The sequence below is a fragment of the Camelus ferus genome, chromosome 7, assembly GCF_009834535.1.
Source record: "Camelus ferus isolate YT-003-E chromosome 7, BCGSAC_Cfer_1.0, whole genome shotgun sequence".
NCBI classification, from domain to species: Eukaryota; Metazoa; Chordata; class Mammalia; order Artiodactyla; family Camelidae; genus Camelus; species Camelus ferus.
The window spans coordinates 40,810,717-40,829,709 of record NC_045702.1 but is presented as its reverse complement, the minus strand read 5'-3'; the positions used below and the strand labels follow the sequence as shown (position 1 = coordinate 40,829,709).

At 45.2% G+C, this 18,993-nt stretch overlaps 1 protein-coding gene across 2 annotated transcripts in view; it reads right to left on the bottom strand.

Annotated features, from left to right (window-relative positions):
* GGCT (gamma-glutamylcyclotransferase) overlaps nt 1–18,993 on the bottom strand; it is a 54,474-nt gene that overhangs the window by 29,063 nt on the left and 6,418 nt on the right. The window contains exon 1 of one of the 2 annotated variants that reach the window (XM_032483774.1): nt 4,114–4,196. The exons of the other annotated variant lie outside the window; for it this stretch is intronic. The gene's annotated coding sequence lies outside the window, so the exon portion shown is untranslated. Of the gene's footprint in view, nt 1–4,113; nt 4,197–18,993 lie in introns of those variants that run through there. 2 annotated transcript variants of the gene reach the window in all.

The window sequence follows — 18,993 nt, the reverse complement described above, 5'->3', positions numbered from 1 at the left end:
AGATAATGGAGGAAGAGTCTTGTACTTAAAATCCTTTCAATTTCTTGGGATGTCCTGAAGCTGTGGACAAGCTAGAAGCAATCATTCTTACTCCATCAACCCAAAACATGTGTTTAGATACGATTTATGGCATTTCTACAACTGCTATACAGTTAGAGTTCTTCATTTTTCAGATCGTAAAAAAAAAGTTTCATATTTTTTTTCTCTTTTCTTTGCATACATTTCCCTCCCATTTGATAGCAGATGTGTCTATTTGAGTTAGATAGAACCTATGAGGTTCACAAATAACAAATTCCTGTGGCTAGTCAATCTCCAATAATTAATAATAACAATAACCAAAAAAGCTGTCTGACAAGACTTCTGAGATGCTGGTGTGAGTAGCTAAATAAATTTGAAAAAGCAGAACAAATTTGGAGGATTCACACTTTCTGTTTTCCGAGCTTATAAACCAGCAAGACAGTGTGGTCCTGGCATAAAGAAAAACATACAGATCAATGAATTCAGAGTCTAGAACAAACCTTCATATTTACAACTAATTGATTTTCACCAAGGGTAATTCAATGAGGGAAAAATAGGCTTTTCAACTAATGTTACTGAGGACAGTTAGGTGTCAACATGCAAAAAAATAAAGTTGGGCTCTTTCCTCATTAAATCTACAAAAGTTATCTCAAGATGGTCATAGACCTAAACGTAAGGGTTAAAACTATGAAATTCTTAGAAACTATAAAATTCTTAGAAAATTCTTGGTGAGTCTTCATTACCTTGGGTTAGTCAAAACCTACTTAAATGTGACATCAAGAGCACAAATGAAAAAGAAAATAAATAAATTTAACTTCATCAAAATTAAAAACTTTTGTGTTTCAAAGGACATCATCAAAAAGTGGAAAGAAAAGCTGCAGGACGGGAGAAAGCAAAAGCCACGCAGTAGGTGCAAGAGTGAGACTTGGATTTTGCCTTTGGACAAGCTGCCTGCCTGAAAACTACCAAGGAGAACAGCGCCCCCAGAGGAGCAGAAGAGAATTTCAGTTATTTCTTGCTCTGGTCCAGGTTCTAATCTGCAGTCTCTTAACTGAGTGCCCCCATCCATCTGCCACACCGATGCCAAAATTATCGTAATAAAACAGATGTTTGCCATTTCTCTGTTTAGCAGCCTGGATGGACTCTAAGTTGCCAGTAGAATTAAAACCAAACACCTTATAAAAATGGCATGCAGACCCTACACGACCTGGCCCCTACGGACACAGGCAGCCACATCTCCACCAGAACCCCAGCCCCACCTGCCCTTCTCTGGATGCCATCACCTGAGCTACTCCTCTCTGTCTCACATCTCCCTCTACCTGGACACTCTCTCATTCCTCTGCAAGGAAAACCTCCATTCATTTTTCAAATGTTACCTCTTCTGGGAAGCCTTCCCTGATTTGCTGATCAAAGCAAGTTACTTCTTTATCTGAGTTCCCACAGCACTTTGTACTGACTTCCATTCCATCACTCAGCGCTTACCACGCTGTGCTGTGATCACACGGCTGCTTTGCTCTCACCCTGAGGCCAGTGGCAGTGGCTGTTTTGTCCTTGTGCCCTCCGGTGCCTAACTTCTGATTTGGCTCCAAGAAGTTTCTCAATTAAGTATTTGGTGACTGATTGTGTCATCCATCACAGGGACACAGATCAGAGTGTTTTTTCAGTGCCTACGCCAGCACTGCAGGTGATTTTTTAAAAAAGTAGTTTATAGTCTACTGGAGGTTAAGAGAAGTAAATATGAACATCATAAACCATACAGCAAGCCAATTGCCATGTGGGGGTCTGGTGGGGGAGAATGATTCCTAGAGACAACTCTAAAGATTTCTACAGTTAGAGATGGGGGCCAGGTGATGGTTAATAGGGGAGGGGCAGCTGGGAGCTGTTTACAAATTTGATGCTAGCAAAAGTTGACGGATTTAAATCACTTTTTTTTTCCCAACTGCCCTCCTCTCCACCCCCTAAATAACTTCTGGTGGCAAACTCTATTTCTGAAATGAAAAGTCAGGGATATTATGGATTTTATAAAAGGGTTCAGCTCTCTGGGAACTCCCTCCACTAATACAGACAATATAGCTGGAGGGCTTCCTTCTGCTGTCAGGGTGACCTTCCACTTACGTATCTGGGGAAGGGTTGTTCTCACTGAGACTCCTGAGTGCCCACACTGCAGCGGCAGCTTCCCCTTCCCCACTGCCGCCTGCCCCTCCTAGCTTTCAGCTTTGCTAGTGGCCACACCTGGAGCTTCTGGACCACTGTCTCCCCCTTCATCTGATGCTGCTGTGGCTACACTGGCCTGCGTAGAGGGAGAAGCAAAGAAAGCTTCACTTCCCTCTGCTGCCCGTACTTTGGGACTCCTTCATCTCCACCACCACGAGACTCTCAGGCTGAAACACTTCCAGGTTTTGTCAATTGAGATAAGAACACACAGCATAAAAGTGGTGCATTAAGTTTTATACGGGGACCTTATTACAGCCTGAGAGATAGCTTCTCAGATAGCTCTGAGGAACTGCTCCAAAGAGGTAAGGGAGGAGCCAGAATATATATAAATTTTATTATTTTTTTTAAACTGAAGTATCGTTGATTTACAATGTTGTGTTAGTCTCTGGCGTCCAGTTAGTGAGTCAGCTATCCATAAGCATATGCCTTTTTATTATCGGTTATTACAAGCTATTACATACAATTCCCTGTGCCATATAGTAGGACCTTGTTGTTTATCTATTTTATATACAGTAGTATGTACCTGCTAATCCCTACATGAATTTTTTGGCTGGAAAAAACATGTAGTTGAACATCAAAAGACTACTGCTCATCACAAGAACAGACAACTCAAGTTTATGATTTTAGTGCTTTCCTCTGTATGGGAAGATACAATAATCTAGTGTTACTTGAAATTTTTCCTAAGATATGCATCTTAACTACCTAGGGGCTAGTATATCCAAAGCACAGAATGTTTCCTGTTTTTCTCCATCCTGAATTCCCCTCAGGTGCACTGTCAGCGGGCAGCTGCAGTGGCTGATGGCTTGATCCTTGTAGAACAAGAATGGCAGGCAACTTTTTTTATTTCTTTACAGTTTGGTAGGGAGAGATGAACGGATAAATGGACAATGGTCAGACCATATATAAAAGCAGAACTCTGACCCACAATCTGTAGCAACCAGCCCAGGAAGCCAACCTATCTGCAAGTCAGACTTCCACGAAGTCAGACTTCTAACAACTAGCCCAGGAAGTGAAACAATAGCCCGTGTAACAATCAGCCCCAAATGGTCAGGACTTTATTAATATGTGATAGCCTCCCTAAATCATGCCACCATTTCCAACTGGAGAAAGCAAATATGCTCCCCTGACCAATCACATAGGATGCTGTGCTTCTGGCTGGCATGCCTGCAGCTTCCCATGCCAACAGCCTTCAGTCGGGCACACCTGCAGCCTTCCCCTTTTTCCACTAGAAAGCCTCCCCTCTCCTCTGCCTGCCTTTGAATGTCTGCCAAAACTTAAGCGACGTTGGCTGACTCCCTTGCTAGAGCAAGCCCTGTATAAATAGCCTTTGCTCGAGCTCAATCGGTTGGTGTTTATTTCTACAACAGAAAAAGGGTTTCAAATCCAGATGCTCAATATCGTTCCCAGAATCAAAGGGAGGGAAATGTTAAATGCCTCATAAGAGCGCTCTCATGGGCATAACCAGCCTGAGGCTCACTTTGGGTGTCTCAATTTAACCATCCTCGCCAATTCCGTAGGCTGTGGGGAAGCACACACAGGCTGGTCTTGCCCTGGTACCTGTACCCCCACCCTGAGCAGCAGCACGGTGGAGCTAGGTAAGTCATAGGAGTGTGAGTTCAGTTTAGAATCAGGTCACCAAGGAGCTCCGACAGAGGAACCCAGGGTAGGCACTGCCCCCCAACCCTGGGGCAAGTTGCAGTCTCAGCTCCTGTTCCGTATAATCTCCCAGCCCCTGAGACTGACTCTTGGATGGAAGCCCACACACACAGCTCTCGTGATAACAATGTTCAGAGACAGTACACCGGGGATCCATGGCCAGGAAAAAGAACATTTTCCTAAAGCAGCATAATTGGAAAAGAATGCCCTCTTTTTCTTTCTTACCTTGCAGAGAAGTTTTACTTCAACTCTCCCTTCCTCCACTGCCCGACCTGCCCTGTCTTCTTGTCCACACCAGCGTCCTCACTGGCTCCCTTCCCGACAGCCGAGCCCTGCACTCTGAGCACGCTCACTAGAGACGCAGAGAATGAGCAGGAGTTTTCACAATTGTTTTTCATCCAGTTTATAGTCTCAAGCTCAGCTGTGTCTTCCCACTTGGCCGGATTAAGAAGAAAGGGAGTTGGTAAGATTTGCTCTCCTTGTATCCAGAGCAAACCACAGGGGCTGAGATGTGAGGAAGATGAGGGGGAGTTTTTGTCAAATTTGTGTCTGGACATACAATTTGAATTAAATATTCCTGTTTTAAATTTTTTTAAAAAATTGTGGTACTAACACAGCATTGTAAATCAACTATACTTCAATTTCAAAAGTTATGGTAAAATACATGTAAATGCCCATCTAAGGGTACAGCTCAGTGGTGTTAAATACATTCACAGTTGCACAACTGTTAGGCAGTTGGATAGAAAGGAGCACCGGGCAGGGGGAGAGGAAGGGGAAAGGAACAGCCCAGAAAATAACAGTATGCCTGCATTCAGGATAAGGGACTCCAGAAATTTTCGCTTTCTCTAAATGAGGGCCAGCAAAAGAAGCCACTTAAAATCAAAATGCTGCAGCTGCATATAAGAGAAGGACCCGGTGTAACTTGAATCAATGCTCATTATAATGTAATTAACATTACAGTTTGAGCTCCCTCCTGGAGGTTTTTCTGTGTGCTTCATGGGTAAGAACCTGCCCAAAAGGGGCTGGGCATGCCAGAGCACTAGGAACCTGAGCTGTCAATCAACCTGAGCACAAGGAGCCTGAGCTGTCAATCAGCTTGATCACTCAAAGAACCTGTGCAGTTAATCAATCAATCACAAAAAATGCCCCTAAGCCAAGATATAAGATGGAAAAACAAAGGAGCGGCACCGTTTTTATCTCCTGGATTGGCCGGCTCCCAGTTCTCAGGAGTGTACTACCTTTTACCACCTTTTTACTTCACTAATAAAAATCTTACTTGTATCGTGCTTTCTGTCTCTCGTTAAAAATTCTTTTTTTTTTCCGATGACTAAGAACCGAGGTTAATTCTTATTTCCCTTTTCCCAGTAACACAATCAATGTTTAGAACCCTTTTCATCTTGCAAAACTTAAGCCCTGCACGCAGGGTTAAGTAAGTTCTCATTGCCCCTCCCCCAGCCCCTGGCCGCCACCGTTCTACTTTCTGCCCCTATGATTCTGACCACCCTAAGTACCACATATAGGTGGAGTCCTGCAGTGTTTGTCTTTTTGAAACTGGCTTCTTTCACTTACACAATGTCCCTGAGGTTCATCCATGTTGTAGCATGTGTCAGAATTTCCTTTCTTTTTAAGGCTGAAAAATAGTCCATTTTTGGCCTGAAAATAATCAAAGTTCAGCTTTTAAATTCATTACATTATTTAACTTCTGAAATACACTTTAAAGGAAAGTCTGAGGAGAATAGATCCCCAAGTTTATGCCGAACAATAGATTTGGAAAGAAAATGGAACTGAGCTTCTCAGCTCTGGCTGCAGTGGGGAGATTTGAAAAAGCACCTGTGCTAAGGTCCTACGCCCTGGAAAGTCTGAAATATGATCTGCGCCTGTTAGAGTCACCTGAGAGCTTTTAAGTGGCACAATGCCCAGACCCTACCTGAGACCCATTATATTGGAACTTTGGGGGTGGGGCCCAGGCACTGATGTATTTTAAAGGTACCCCAGGTATTATGAGTAGCTGGGACTGAGAACCACTGGCATAGCCCGCAACTCGACACCTAGAGGGAGTAAAGATGAGCCACATGGACTGGAATGGAGTTGGGAGAGGGCTGTGGCATGAGCCTAGAGAAAAGGGGATACTTGGGTGGGATCCAGGTGGAGGGGACCATGCCCTGAACCTATTCACATCCTTTCATTAAACTCTGCTTGATTACCTTGTTAGAGTGAGTCACCTTTCCCTGCTAGATCCTGACGGATATAGTTGTCCTCATCTAGGTAAGGCTGCAAAAAATCATTGAAGGTCAGGTTGCCAGGAGCAGATGCTGTAACCTTATAAGGCTACATCTGGACAAGACCTGGATGAGGAAAGCCATCCTGAGCCAAGCATGTTGAGGGACAGCTACTCCAGCCCACCCTCTTCCCCAAGACTTCCTCATACCTTCCTAGCATCTCTGCTGTTTTTGGCTCTGTTCTCTCCTTGCTGCCCCCAAATCTGCAGCTCCAATGCCAGCAGAGCACCTCTGGTCCAGACCCTGTCTCAGGTCCTGGCCGACCTGGAGCAGCAGCTGCCACCCCTACCTCCAACCAGAACAGAACCTGAGGTCCCCTGGGCAGAGGATGCCAGGAAGGGCAGTGCCATCTAAAAGGGGCACTAGATCACTGGGCTTGACATTTCCAGGACACAGGGCCACTGCTACCCATTAGCCTGATGGACTTCAGTCACTGTTTTCCTTTTCCTTTTTGTGAATTAATAAATGACACAAAGTGCATAACATTTTATGCAGGTGAATATGTTTTGACATATGTGTACACCTGTGTAACCACCACTCAGGAGATACAGAAATTTCCAGCGCTGGGGAGGCTCTCTTGTGCCCCTTCTGGTCAACTCCCTTCACCCCTAGGGCAAGCATTATTTTGTCTTCTTTCACTAGAGATTAATTTTGCTTATTCTTGAACTCCATGTAAATTAAATCACACCCTATGTACTCTTTTTGTTTCTTTTGTTTCATATTATGTCTGTGAGATTCAGCCATGTTATTTACTTATGCATTCTATTTTTTTTAAAGTTTTAATTGATTTATTTTTTATTATAGGAGGAGGCAATTAGTATATTTATTTATTTTGATGGAGGTACTGGGGCTCAAACCCAGGACCTCGTGCATGCTAAGCACACACTCTACCACTTGAGCTGTACCACCCCCATTCTATTCTTAATAGACATTTGCGTTGTTAACAGACTGGGGGCTATTATGTATAAAGCTGCTATGAACATTCTGTCAGGTCTTTCAGTGAACACAAGCACTTATTTCTTTGGGGAACATAACCAGGAGCGGAACTGCTGGGTCACAGGGTAGACATAGAAGATAACTGCCAATTGCCCAAAATGATCATACCAACTTACCCTCCCACCAGCAATATATGAAAGTTCTAGTTGCTCCACAGTCTCGATACTTGACATCATCAGCTCTCCTAATTGTAGCCATTCTGGGAAGGATATGGTCGCATATCATTGTGATTTCAATTTGCATATTGAGTATATTATTAAACCAATTAACTTATAAAACCAAGAAATCAAGGAGCTCTTTCTATAAGTTGCCACTTCTAGAGAGGAATTATCCTCTACTTTTCTAGGTTCTTCTAGGTGGTCTAAGAATTAAATTGACATGAGACAGATTAGCAGGAGAAAATCAAAGGGAAGTTTAATAACATGTATACGCTGGGGCTCAGAGTGGGCCTCTCCAGAATATGCAACACTGGCATATTGATAATTTTGGATTAAAATTACTTAAGAAATAGCCAATGCAAGAGGGACACTGTGACCCTCCTTTCCGTCTCCCTGAAAGTAGGAAATAAATCTCCCATGTGAAAGGTGCACCCCTTGCATCTGGAGGTAGAAGGACCCCTTGTCCCCAGAGATGGGGATTCAGACCAAGAAGCTTATATAAATGAACTTCGTTACTTCTTTAACTTACTACCCCAAGCCCAAATTCTGTTTAGATTCTTCACTAATGGAGCACTCAACACCTACCAACTCCTCACAAATTTATTGACTCTTTGTCTAAAAAAGTACAAAAGTTGCCTGCTTTGGCCTCTTCTTAGGTCCTGTTTCTAAGAGACTGTGTGTGCACAAATTAAAATTTGTTTTTTTTCCCCTCCTGTTGCATGTGTCTTGTGTCAATCTTATTATTAGCCTAGTCACAAGAACTCAAGATGGGTAGAAGGGAAATTTTCCCCTTCCCAACATGCACATGGGAGAGACTCAGGAAAACTAACTCTCCAAAAGGGCCAAAACCCTCACCTTAAGTACAATCTTTGGTTAAAGACAAAAGAGGATGTTGCGGGTAGTGGTTTAGAACTTTAGGAGGGAGGAAGGCACCTCATATGAAGACAGAAAAGAAAATGTTTGGTAAATAAATGTTTGCTGGGCCATGCAGAGACAATGGTCACAGAATTGTCTCTGATCTTTAGGCTTTATGATTCAAGCAAAAAAAAGAGGGCCAGGGGAATTAGCACCCAAAGACACCAAGCTTTTATGAGCAGAGCCAGGCTCAGAACGTGGACCACTTGATTGTTGCCCAGGGTCCTCTCATACAGCCTCTGAGCATCTTTAGTTCTGAGTTTCTCCAAGCCTTTTCAGGTTGTGGAGAGAGTTATAAAGTCACAATAGCAGTTATAACTCTTCTCCCTACCTGCCAACACAAGACTTCCCTCTTCTTGTAAATTTCTCTGCAACTATTTCTCCTCCATCCCAGGGAGGGTCAGTCTCTCAGGGCTGGTTTTGTTGGACACAGTGTTCTACATCATCATTTCCACCAGGTGGCAGCACTACATTAGCCGGCACAGCCTTAATTCACGGAGTCCTCCTTTTAGATTGTAACAAAGAGTTATTTTCTCCCCTTTGCATTACTTAAAAAAATTTTTTTTACTTTTAAAATTTTAAATTTTTTAGCTTTTGTCTTTTAAAATTTTTGTTTTGTATTGTTTTGTGGGGGGGGTAATTAGGTTTATCTATTTATTTTAATGGAGGTACTAGGGATTGAACACAGGACCTCGTGAGCTAAGCTTGTGCTCTACCACTGAGCTCTACCCATCCCCTCTGCATTACTTTTTTTTGTTTTTGGATATTTTGCCATTTGTGGTCCTTCATTCACTTTTTTTTTTTTCACTTTAAAAACCAGAATTTTATAACTGGCATAAACATTTTCATTGCATCAAAAACAACAAAACACCTAGAAATAAACTTACGACAGGACAGATCTCGAATGAGTCCTACCTCCCAAGCTATGAGATTCTGAGCAGATTAATCTCAAAACCTACTTTTCCTCACATGTAAAATGGGAAAAATGGTGGTACCTACTTCATAGGGCCGAAGTGCAGATTAAATGAGAGTCTAGCATGCATAGTCCTTAACACATGGGATGCATTGATTAATGTTAGTACTTATTATTATAACCATATATGCCTATAAAAAAGATGAAAATTATTAACAGTGATTCTTTCTGGTGGCAGGATCAGAGCTGATTTTAATTTCTTCTTTGCTTTCCAAATTCTTTTCAATAAACATACATTGTTTTTATAATCAGGAAAAAAGGCAATTAAAATATAGTAGATTGTTGACTCCAGTTCCTGATGATTCCACTGAAACATTCAAATACTTTCTCCACTGCTCAATGAGCTCTGAAGGGCTGGGCCTAGGTCTTGTCTATTTTGGTATCGTTAACATTAAATATATCATTTGACACCCAGTAGGTAGTCGATACTCATTTCCTGAACAAAATCTCAATGATAACTGCTTCAGATTTTAATTTCTCAGTGTTACTGAATATCTTTTCCTTCTCCATGAGTTCTTTTCCTTACTTAGGTCCAATTTCAAATCCTTTTGAAAACAGCTTTTTTGCCCCTTCCCTTTTTGCCCATTTCTGTCCCCCTCTAACCTGAAAAGAACCTAACTACAGGAAGGTCAATAAGCAATTGAAACCAACTCCTGACTTCTGCTCTCCTGAGTGCACAACATGCCTTGCCTAACCTGTTGATTCCTTCTCTAGATAAGAGAAGAATGAAGAATTAAGCAGTTAAGGAATGACTAGCTCTCTACCCTCAACAGCCCCCTGAGCAAGCAAGCCTGCAGGCAGATCACGTGGGTGAGATAACACATGAAGAGAGAACCAGCCAGTCTGTGGTCATTGAGGGATGCGGAACCCAGCCTCCTGCCTCAATGATTCACTGAGATTCTCCTCTCCATATTTCACTTTAAAAACTTAAGCTTTCAGTTGATACGATGCTAAAGCAGGGCTGTGTTCCCTTTGGCCCCTGCTCCTGAGCCCCCTACCTATTAGAGCAGACACATAGCTAGATATGAGCAGAGAAAAGGGGGGCATGGGCCAAATGGCAGGAAACCATACAGCTTATAAACAATGGGGGGACGGGGAGTGTCCCTGGACAGACAAAGAAAAGGAGGAAACTCTAGACTGACAGGAAACCACATATTTTGGGGCGATAAGGGTCCCAGAGGCAGACAAAGAAAGGTGGGAAAAGGCAAGAAACTCTGGTGTCTGAACGTAACCTTTTGCTCATTATACCCTCCTTACAATAAAATGAGCCTTGCAGGTAAGAAGTACCCACCATGCACTGATGCCATGACACTTCTGATCCAGACTAAATAAGGACAAAAATCTTTCCTTCCCTTGGGAAGGTGGAGCTGGGATGAAACTCAGAGAATACGACCCAAGCCCCTTCCTCTCCAATGAATATTCTGCCCAGTCGTTTTTACATCCCATGAATCAGCTTGCAAAGAAACTGAGCACAGCTTCTCACCTGAGTCCGCCCGCTCTCCACTTAAAAGTGTACTATTGCTTCATAAATCCTCACTTTACTCTCTTGACCTCTTGTGTCCTGTCTCTGAATTCTTTCTACGATGAGACAAGAAGCTACTCCCATAACACATCCAGGCAGGAGTGGGAAGAGGCTCCCACCCTCTCTGCCATGCTGCCCCATCACACCTGGGTATCTGGCCCCCGGAGCAGGAGAGCTCTGTCTTCTGCTGCCCGCAGCTCCTCTCTCCAGATGGCTCAGACCTGGTCCTTGTGAGGCTGAGGCGCAGACACTGTCTTTCCAACCTCTGTCTTCTGCCCCCCAGGCACTGGGACATAAACATCCTCTCTTACTATTTAAGCAACAAACGAATAAATAAGTGAAAGTCAAATCACGCAAATCTCTTTGGCAGAGGCCAAATATCTCTGGGTTGTCAAACTTGCCCAGACCTGCCTGAGCTGAGAAGGAAAGGCCGATCAAGCTCACAGAGCTTGTGCTTAGCAGAGCAGGTGCTTAGCATGCATGAGGTCCTGGGTTCAATCCCCAGTACCTCCATTAAAAATAAATAAATTTAAAATTTAAAAATAAATAAATAAACTTAATTACCCCCCCCCCCCAATTAAACAATTAGAGCCTGGAACCCTGGGTCATAAGGAAAATTCCAGCTAACGGGGAACATTGCCCTGACCCCTGCTTCAAGCAGAAGAAAAGAACAGAAAAAGCAAGTGGCAGAGGCAGAATCCTCACCAGAAACACGGCCTTGGAGCAGACAAGAGCTGTAAATAGACAACCACCAGGCATTTAGAAAATGAAGAAATGGTTGCCTCTGAGAAGAAAGAGTACGGGAAAAAGATGGTAAGACACCAGGACGTAAAACATGAGCTTAGAAAACAAGTAGGGGAAAAAAAAGAAAAATTAGCCCAAGGAAGAAAAACCACTGCTGAAAATATTGCAGTGATGTAAAAAAAACTCAGCAAAATGAAGTGGAAATAAAAAAGCTTAAAAGAATTAGACATGCAAAGGATCAGCAAAGACCTTACGGATGTACTGAGCACCTATGACTTACCAGGCACCATTCTAGGCACTCGTGTAGGGGAGCAAAACGTGCCACCCCGAGGGGTCTCTTTGGCATGTGGAGAATTTTCAACTGGAAGACAATCGAGCCTCAAAAGACTCAGGAACAAACTTCGATCTTCTCCTTAACTGCCTAAATGGATTTAGATAGAGGGCCTGCTCCTGGAATAGAGCTGTCACCAGGGAGCTCTGTAAAGATTACAGGCTGGTTGGGGTGGGGGAAACTTGGCAGTGCCTGCACATTAGAGTCCACTCTGGCCCGTTGCCTCTGTGTGGCCCAGCAAACGTTTGTTTCTAAAATTTGCTTTTCCATCTCCATGTGAATTGCCTTCCTCCCCTTTGAGGTCCCAAATCACAACCCCCAACATCCTCTTTTGTCCTTAGCTGAAGACAGTGTTTAAGGTGAGGGTTTCGGTCATTTTGGAGTTACTCAGTTTTCCTGGGTCTCGCCCATGTATACACATTATTAAACTTTTGTTTGACTTTCTCCTGTTAATCTGTCTCATGTCAACTTAATTCCTACACCGGCCAGAAGGGCAGAGGAACATTTCTTCCTCCCTGACATAGGAATACAGCGGCTCCATGATGACACTGACCAGGCCCTTGTAGCCCCTGGAACAAAATCGTGTCTTGTTTTCAGCTTTCCATACCATCTACAGTCGAAAACGCAAAGCCCACTGTCAGAGGATGGAAGGAATGAAAAGCGCCCACCGAACTGAGAAAGCATCTTGAGACCGAAGGCATCTTGAGACTTGGAGGCAGGCAGCTCCATATAACCAATGATCAGTTTATTATGGGACAGCTTACACACAGGGTGGGATCTGGATCTGGTGGGCAACGATCCGGAAGGATTCGCAGTTGCCCTCCACACCACCGAGGGGCTGTGGGGACCACTTTACAGTTACCTAGGACGTGGCGGCAGGTGCTCAGAAGCACGACAGTGCATTCCTAAGCTGAGATTTATGAATGCGTAACTAGCCTCAAGGGTGCCAGGATTATACCAGCAACAGTTTTCATCATTGTTTGGGGACTTACAGAGGCCACCTGGCCTCAGTGACTATTAAACAATATCTATTAACTACAAAGCCCTTGATGACAGAGAGGTGATTCACTGCACAGTACAGTCCTGGGTAGGGCCAGCTGAAGGGCAGGAGAAATCGTAAGTGCCCAAGATGGCGTCAGTTATGCCAACAGCCGTACAACCCCGCAACAGAGGGCCCACAGCCAAGGTACCCCATGGACCCCTCTGCTCCCTCCCATCAACAGGTGTCTGGTATTATCCAGCATTGGAACAGCCTCCTCAAAAATTGATTTTCCACACATTTCTAACTTTATCTTGTCACCTCCTCCTCAGCTTGGTCATTGTGATGGATTGAATTGTGTCCCCTCGCCCAATTCTTAGGATGAAGCCCTAGCCTCAAAATGGGACTGTATTTGGAGATATGGCCTTTAGGGAGGTCATTAAGGTTAAATGAGGTCATAAGGATGGGGCCTTGATCCAGTAAGACTGGTTTCCTTATAAGAGGACGAGACACAGGAGTGAGTGCACACGCAGGAGAGGCCAGGTGAGGGCACCGTGAGAAGGAAGCCGGCTACGAGCCAGGAAGAGGGCTCTCACCTGAACCTGAATTTGCGGCACCTTGACCATGGACCTCTAACCTCCAGAACCATAAAGAAGTAAATGTCTGTGGTTTAAGCCACCCGGCCTATGGGATTTTATTATGTCAGCTCAGTCTAATACAGTCACTGAATGTGGCCCACGCCCGGAAAGGGACCATCTCCTCTTTTTGCTTCCTGGGTAATGTCCAGAGCAAAGGGGTGGTGAGCTCTATAAGCTTATTTTGAAAAGTTGGGATTCTACCCTGACCATTCCCGGGCATGGTGCTTCCTTTCTCCCCCAGATGCAACACCAGGCCAGGCTGGTGTGTACCCTCCTGGGGGCGGCTCAACCAAAAGGGGACGAGGGGATCCAGACAATTCTGGATCAGCCACTGGATCTTCTTCTTGGCTTGAGACGGTCCTAGATCATAAAGCTAATGGCTACTTGGCTGAGAGCCCTGCTTGCCGAATCCTCCTGCAGCAGTCCCTGGAGCACTGCTGTGGGTCTCTGTGAATCTGTTAAAAATCCTTGTCACTCTTGCATGTGGCCCTCCAGGACAGAAGGTCTGGGTGTGCTGTGGGGATCACTAAGGAAAGATGAAGGTACAGGCATTGGAACGGGATGGGATGGCCACTTTTATGGTGGTGGAGGAAGAAGCAGAACCCTAGCATCTGTGGGCGGCATGCCTTGGACCCTGGGGGTGCTGAGTTGCAGGGGCAGGGGTGCAAGTAATGGTTCCTTGTCCACAGGACCTGGCACAATCACACTGTCTGCCTAGATCAGGCAGCAGCTATTACTGCAACATACCCTTCTGTGGGGTTTGTCATCCTGATCTGAACACAATGAAAATAGAGAAATTCATGTGGAAATGGTGGCTTCTGAAGCATCCTCTATGCCTGATGCTGCCAGTAGCAGCCCCAGTCATGCCTCCCAGCACCCCTCATACTGTCCAAACACCTTGTTTCTATCTGACTGAGTCAAATTCGCATGCTGCTTCTGATGCCCGAGTGGTCTTGGGTTATGCCACGTGTGGCAATCAAGGCTGCAACGACTCAGGGCCCTGTTCATGTCCCTTAACCAAACTATCATAGTAGTGATCCAAATCCAATTTAACAACGAATCCCAAGCTGGAGTGACCCATGCCCCTTTGGAGTCTATCTCTGTATGTGAGGGAGAACGGGCCACTGCATGTCTCTCCAATGGGATCTGAGTCTCAGCCCCGGAAAAGGCGCTCCCCAAGGTGACTTCTTCCTTGGGTGCTGTGCCTCAGTCCTGAGCCACTGCCTGCTCCTACATCCACTCTTCCTGTTCTTTGTGTGTGTGTGAGTGTGTGGTGAATGGACATAAATAAAATTCACCACTTTAACCCTTGTTTAAGTGTACAATTCAGTGACATTAAGTACATCATGATGTTGGGTAATCATCACCATTATCTATTTCCCAACTCTTCCATCATCCCGAACTGAAACTCTACCCATTAAACAACAGCTCCCCATTCCCCCTCCATCAGCCCCTGGCTACCTCTGTTCTACTTTGTCTGCATGAATTTGCCTATTCCAGATACCCCGTATAAGTGGGACTGTACTATATTTGTCCTTTTGTGTCTGGCTTATTTCACTCAGCAAAAGTTTTCAAGGTTCATCCACTTTGGGGCACGTGTCAGAATTTCCTTCCGTCCTTTGGCAGAATAATATTCCATTGTGTGTATATACCACATTTTGTTTATCCACTTATCTCTTTCTGTATTCATTAGAGTTCTCCTTACCACTCAGTGGTTAACCCTCTGCCATCGGTTAATAATTATTTATATTAAACTTTCCTTGTTCACATCGTGTGGTTCCTGTCTCCTGGCTGGGACCCTGACTGACACACCAGCTTTTGGGAACTGTCTTTCTCTTACTCAGTGTGACTTTGATGGGGCCAATCATGGAATCTCATTTCTCTCATCATAAGTCATACTGCTCCATCACTCTAGTAATAGTGATGACCCAGGACAGGAACCTAAACCAACCAATGCCAACCAGATTCCTTCCCCAGGACTGACAGATGAATACGGGAATCCCCATGGGATTGCTTCTCTGGAGTTCCTGCGGCCGCCTTCCCAACACGGACAGGGGGCTTGGCTCATGACAGAAGAAACTGAGACCAACAGGCCAAGAGAACTAGAGATGGGAGTGAGACGTGAAGAGCCTCCTAATACGGCTGAGGTGGCGCAGCTGGAGAAGGGTCAGGCCTTAAGGGAGTGAGGGGTCAATGGGAGCAGTGACAAGGGGCAGCCAGACGCAGAAGGAACATCAGATGCCGTTAGTACCTGATATTGTGATCACTAGGACACCAAGAGAGGATTTTTTAAGAGAAAGGAGATTTTAGAAGGGCTGGAAAATGGCCCCTGGATGGGGCATGAGGTGGGGGTGGAGAGCAGCACCCCCAGAGCGCTCCCTGTCCGTCTCCAGCACCTCGAGAGCTCCAGGCTCGGCCACACTTGCTGTTCCTCAAAGGTCCTGCAGCTCTCAAGCTTCCCCAGCTCCATCCTTTTGACTAAGTCTGATTGATTCTCCCAAATTCAGCTCAAGCTCAGCTCTTCAGAGAGGCCCAGCAGGTCAGCTTCCTGATCCCAGAGAGGAGGAGCCCTTCCCGCAGCACTTGGCTTGTCCTTCCCTCGGACAGTCAATCTTCATGCTGTTGGCTTTGCACGTTTGTCCCCTTCCCCAGTCTGAGGACCCCTGTAAGGCGGGGACTTGGCTTTGTGCATCTTTGTGTTCCAAGCACTCAGCACAGGGCCTGACCTTGGAAGGAGCTCAGCACGCACTGATGGGTCAGGGTCTGCAGGGCTGCACTCGCCACTCTTGTGAGAGGAGAAGGCGATCTGGTTGCCATGGTGCTGAGGGAGCGATTTCTCCACCCGCTGTTTTCAGAAGGAACAAATCACAGTGAGCTGACTGCATCTGGGCGTCTGGCCAGCAGGAGCTGCAGAATTCAGCAGGATGGAGGCCACGCCAACCCTGAGATGGCTGAGACCCCTTTCCAGCTATCCAGACCTTTCTGCCCTTTTCTCCCAGGCAAATAAAAATCAAAGAATTGCCTTCTTTCTGTCCTTGGCTGATTTAAAGGGCTCGTCTTTTGCCAGAATTCCCTTAATTCTCAGGCCAGTTTTTCCTCTCCCCCTGCATGGTCCTTTCTACCTCCTTGCCTGCTGCTACCAAATCTCGAGAGGACCTCAGTCTTTTCCTAAAGGCCTTCTTCAGCTGATTGGATGAGGCCCAACCACATGACGGAGAATTACTCTACTCAAAGTCTACTGATTTAAATGTTAGTCTCATCTAAAAAAAATTCCTTCACACAACAACATGTTTGACCAAATGTCTGGACACCGTGGCCTAGCCAAGGTCACACACACAATGAAACATCACATTGTATGACCCAGTGCTGGCCAATGAGATGTCAGCAGAAGTCGCTGAGTGGGGCTGCTGGGAGGGCTTCCTGAAGAGGGGGGCAGCTACGCTGGCCCACGTCCTGTTACCTTTTTCTCATCCTTCCTGCCTGAGAGGTGAGCCTAGTGATGGGCACTTCATTAGCCATCTTGAACTAGCCTCGGAAAACCCAAGAGAAGCTCAAAGAACTCAGCCCCAACATCCTTAAGCCCTGCACTCACCCCGGACTTCTCACCTTGGGGCTTCTCTGTAGATGAGAGAACAACAGAGCACTGGGTTGCTGTGCCTCTGTTTCTCATGTCTCTGCCACCTGCAGCCAGAAGCAATTCCTAACTAATACTCTCTGCTTCTTGGACATTCAGACCTCCCTCGGGCCTGAGCATTCTAGAGCCTGGCCCCCCAGGCTCTCACAGACCCTGTGAGGCTCTCTGATGTCTCTCCAATAGGTGTCCTGTCATTTGGGCTTGTCTGAATGGGACCTTGTTTGCACCCAAGAATCCTCCCTGATATAAGTCATAAGCCAGGTAGGAGGAACTAAGGAGATTAGGGGCATGATGGGGGGCAGAGGGCAGTAGAGATGAAAGAAAATGTTCCAGGGAGAGGTATGAGGACACACAGAAGCCAAAGGCAAAAGACCACACTTCCCATAGGTTAGTAAGGCTGGGTCACAGAGTGTGTGTGTGTGGGGGGGGCTGACTAGAGTGGGGCTGAGAGGGAGGCTATGGTGAGACTGGACTTTAACTCCAAGGATGTGGGCAGTCATGGGCAGGTTTTGTGTATGTGTGTAAGGTCACATGATCACATTTCCAAACTGGGAAGCTCAGCTGTAAATGTAGCAAGGAGAAAGGATTACAAGGAGCCAGTTTGAAGAGAGAAACTTGTGGCAGGGCTCCATGTAAGGAATGATGGAGGCAATAGGGAAAGGAGAAACAAATTTCAGAGAGGTGTGGAGATAAAATAGGCGAGAACTATATCTGGTCGGTAAAGGAGAAAAAGACGTCAAGTTCAGAATCAAGAATTCTGTCTTGATGAATGGATAAAGGAGATGTGATGTATACATATTACTCAGCCATAAAAAAGAATGAAATATTGCCATTTGCAGTAACATGGATGGACCTAGAGAATATCATGCTAAATGAGGTAAGTCAGATAGAGACAAATATTATATGATATCACTTAAATGTGGAATCTAAAAAATAATACAAATGAATTTACTGACAAAACAGAAACAGACTCAAAACAAACTTATGGTTACCAAAGGGGAAAGAGAGGAGAGGGATAAATTAGGAGTTTGGGATTAACAGATACACACTACTATATATGAAATAAATAAACAACAGGTACCTACTGTATAGCACAGGGAACCATATTCAGTATCTTGTAATAACTTATAATGGAAAAGATTCAGAAAAAAATATATAACTGAATCACTTTGCTGTACACGTGAAACTAATATTGTAAATCAACTAAACTTCAGGTTTTTAAAAAAGAATTCTATTTTGAGTACCTGGATGGATACCACTTTTTTCCTCCAGCAGGCAGTTTATCATCTTCATACCACACCCCTGTACCTGTGGAAGTGTTCCTGGTGACCAAAGAACCTGTCATCTCTTATCCCTTCCTTGGAATCACAACGGTCACAGTCTTTCAGATGGTCTCAGGCTGCATCATCAAAGATATTAAGCTCACAACCGGGGAGGTGATGCTCCTGCTCTCCTGACTCTGGTTAGCACATATACCAGCTATATCATATCCAGTCTTGGTCCCTAATGGCAAAGAGAAGTTTAACAACTAGAGCTTGTCCGTGTAAAGTGACCATTAGGAAACCACAGCAATGAGGACATTTAGAGGGACCTGGGACCAGACAATTTTTAAGGGGATAAGGCTCCTGTGCATAAATATCTAAAGGCAGAGGGAGCAGAGGGTTCTGTGTGGCCCTAGAATACAGAGCAAGGACTGGTGGGCTGAAGCTATAGGGAGGCTGATTTTTGTCCAACACAAAAACCTTCTCTGGGTCAGAGTTGCTCCATGTAAACAGGAAGCCTAGGGAAGGAATGAACAGCCCACACTGAGAAGAGTTTGGGGAGCAGCTGAGGGGTTCCTCCTACCAGCCTCCAGGGACAGTGGAACTGGGACCACAGCTCAAATGCCCACAGGAGCCAAGTGAGGCACTCGGAGGAGCGGTCCAGCTAAAGGCAC